The sequence below is a fragment of the Callithrix jacchus genome, chromosome 1 (genome assembly GCF_049354715.1).
Source record: "Callithrix jacchus isolate 240 chromosome 1, calJac240_pri, whole genome shotgun sequence".
Classification (NCBI taxonomy): domain Eukaryota; kingdom Metazoa; phylum Chordata; class Mammalia; order Primates; family Cebidae; genus Callithrix; species Callithrix jacchus.
The window spans coordinates 11,097,379-11,101,174 of NC_133502.1; the positions used below are offsets into that span (position 1 = coordinate 11,097,379).

General features: G+C 47.3%; 1 pseudogene; it reads left to right on the forward strand.

Annotated features, from left to right (window-relative positions):
* Positions 1–2,052: 2,052 nt before the first annotated feature.
* On the forward strand, positions 2,053–2,551 carry LOC144581554 (large ribosomal subunit protein uL23 pseudogene; annotated as a pseudogene).
* The last annotated feature ends 1,245 nt before the right edge of the window (positions 2,552–3,796 follow it).

Consider the following 3,796-nt stretch of genomic DNA (forward strand, 5'->3'; position numbering starts at 1 on the left):
TACATTTAGCAATCAACAGCATGGGTGCAAAAAAAAAAAAGAAAAAGAAAAAATTCTACATTAAAACCCTTTGTTGGAATGCTTTACACTTTCCACAGAACAGAAACTAAAATAACCTGTTATACAATTAGTCACAAATACAGTCCTCGAGTTTTTTGTCCATACACATGAGTATTTGTCTAAATCATGTCTTCTTTGTAGCAGCTAGGCCCTGCCACCACTGTGCTTGGCTGAGTTCACAAATCTGTTGTAACCTGTAGCTTCCCTGTCACTTCTCTGGCTCTCCTCTCCTGCTAAGCTTTGTTTCCTAATTAAAATATTCTGCCACTGCCATAGCTACTGCTGCTACTGGAACCGCCATAGCCACCTTGGTTTCGTGGTTTGGCAAAGTATTGGCCGCCACCACCATAGGGGCCAGAGCTTCTGCCTCCAAAGTTTCCTCCCTTCATGGGTCCAAAATCTGAAGACTGATTGTTGTAACTGCCAAAATCATTGTAGCTTCTACCACCTCCAAAATTGCCTCCATCATTACCAAATCCATTATAGCCATCCCCACTGCCACCATATCCACCACCACCACGGCTGCCACCAAAGCCACCACGACCACTGAAATTTCCTCCACGACCAAAGTTGTCATTCCCACCGAAACCACCTCCACAACCACCACCAAAGTTTCCAGAACCACTTCGACCTCTGGCTGGATGAAGCACCAGCCAGCTCTTGCTTTGACAGGGCTTTCCTAACTTCACAGTTGTGGCCATTCACAGTATGGTATTTCTGAATGACAATCTTATCCACGGAGTCATGGTCGTCAAAGGTTACAAAGGCAAAGCCCCTTTTCTTGCCACTGCCTCTGTCCGTCATGATTTCAATCACTTCAATTTTTCCATACTGTTCAAAATAATCTCTTAGGTGATGTTCTTCAGTGTCTTCTTTAATGCCACCAACGAATATTTTTTTCACAGTTAAGTGGGCACCTGGTCTTTGAGAATCTTCTCTTGAGACAGCTCTCTTTGGTTCCACAACTCTTCCATCCACTTTGTGTGGCCTTGCATTCATGGCTGCATCCACCTCCTCCACAGTTGCATACGTGACGAACCCAAAGCCCCTGGAGCGCTTGGTGTTTGGATCTCTCATGACCACACAGTCTGTGAGCGTTCCCCATTGCTCAAAATGGCTCCTGAGGCTCTCATCGGTTGTTTCAAAGCTCAACCCTCCAATGAAGAGCTTCCTCAGCTGTTCCGGCTCTTTAGGAGACTCTGACTTAGACATGATCGCGGGGAGAAGAGAGACTTTAACGATGCTGCTTCGGCGGCGTCCACGGGCAGAAAGGAGCAAACTGATGAACGTATCTCAATTTTTTGTATTTTTAGTAGAGAAAGGGTTTCACCACGTTGGCAGGCTGGTTTTGAACTCCTGACCTCAGGTGATCTGCCTGCCTTGGCCTCCCAAAGTGCTGAGATTATAGGCATGAGCCACTAAGCCCGGCCCATAACACATTTATTACCTTGCATTTCAGATTGAATGGAGAAAACAAAGAGGCTCTGACTTTAAGCTGCAGTCCTTCAGAACATGCTGAGGAGAGGGGTTGGCTGCAAGGCGCAGTGACCCATGGCGGCACATTGGACTCTGAATGTTTATGTTCTAGTCTGGGCCAAGCTCTTACTCTCTGAACTGCAAGATGCTATAGCTTGCTTGCCCCAGAGCTCACCCCAACAGAGTCTCACTCTGTTGCCTAGGCTGGAGTGCAGTGCGGCATGATCTCTACTCACTGCAACCTCCGCCTCCCGGGTTTAAGTGTTCTCCTGCCTCAGTCTCCCAATTAGTTAGGACTATAGCCACACACCACCATGCCCAGCTATTTTTTGTATTTTTAGCAGAGACAGAGTTTCACCATGTTGGCCAGGCTGGTTTCAAACCCCTGACCTCAGGTGATCTACCTGCCTCGACCTCCTGAAGTGCTGGGATTACAGATGAGGCACTACACCCAGCCAATTAAACTGTTTTTGTTTTTATTTTTGAGACAGGGCCTTGCTTTGAAACTGCCTTCGCCCTTTTTTACAAGATGGCGCCGAAAGCGAAGAAGGAAGCTCCTGCCCTTCCTAAAGCCGAAGCCAAAGTGAAGGCTTCAGAGGCCAAGAAGGCAGTGTTGAGAGGTGTCCACAGCCACAAAAAAAAGATCCGCACATCATCCACCTTCTGGTGGCCCAAGACACTGCGACTCTGGAGGCAGCCCAAATATCCTGCGAAGAGCGCCCCCAGGAGAAACAAGCTTGACCACGATGCTGTCATCAAGCTTCCGCTGACCACTGAGTCCGCCGTGAAGAAGACAGAAGACAGTAACACACTTGAGTTCACTGTGGATGTTAAAGCCAACAAGCACCAGCCCAAACAGGCTGTGGAGACGCTCTGTGACACTCACGTGGCCAAGGTCGACACCCTGATTCGGCCTGATGGAGGGAAGAAGGCGGGTGTTCCACTGGCTCCTGATTACGATGCTTTGGACGTTGCCAACAAAACTGTATCATCTAAACTGAGTCCAGCTGGCTAATTCTAAATATACATGTATCTTTTTACCATTAAAAAAAAAAAGAAACTGCCTTTGCAAAAATTATAATTGAGACAATTATGACAGTGAAAGAGATCTGACCTAACCGACTCCATGTTGCTTCTAATCTCAAAACTGTCCTTGCTCATTCCTGGGCATAAGCCAAACTAACTTTAGAAGGAACTTACTTTATAGTTCAACTTTGAAGCAAAGAAGGTAACAGCCCTTTCCTAAAACAAACCCACTTCTTGCCTAGGGACCAGTTGGCCTTTGTAGGACTAACAAATTTGCTTCAAGATTAGAAATTATGGCTTAGGGGTCATATATCTGGAGGTTGCAAGATTCTGAACCTCCCCAAATTGCTTCTGAGACTAACATCGCTGTTTAACACCTGAGATCAGTACTTGAGATACTTTGCAGACCCTTCATTCTGGTTCTGATGCACCAGCTGATGCCACCCAGATTGGTAATCTGGCTCATCCGGTCTTATGGCCCCCACTCATGAACTGATTCAGTGCCAGAGCATAGCTTTGACTCTCTGTGACTTCACCTTCGACCTGACCAATCAGTACTCTCCACTTCCCAACCCTCTACCCACCAAATTATTCTTAAAAACCCCAATCCCTTGGCCAGGCGCCGTGGCTCACATCTGTAATCCCAGCACTTTGGGAGGCCCAGGTGGGCAGATCACCTGAAATCAGGAGTTCGAGACCAGACTGACCAACTTGGAGAAACCCCATCTCTACTAAAAAAATATAAAATTAGCCAGACGTGGTGGTGCGTGCCTGTAATCCCTTGGGAGGCTGAGGCAGTAGAATTGCTTGAACCTGGAAGGTGGAGTTTGCTGTGAGCCGAGATCAAGCCATTGCACTCCAGCCTGGGCAACAAGAGCAAAACCCTGTCTCAAAACAGCAACAACAAATCCCTGAATTTTTGGGGAGACTGATGTGAGTAGTAATAAAACTCTAATTTCCCATACAGCCAGCTCTGTGAAACACACCCTTCCTCTATTGCAATTCCCCTGTCTTGATAAGTCATCTCCATCTGGGCACTGGACAAGAAGAACCTGTTGGGCAGTTACAGTTCTGTTGCCCAGACTGGAGTGCAGTGGGCAATCACACATCACTACAGCCTTCATCTCCCAGGCTCAAGTGGTCCTCTCACCTCAGCCTCCTGAAGAGCTGGGACCACAGGCACATGTCACCATGCCTGGTGAATTTTTAAGTTTTTTGTAGGCACAGGGTCTCA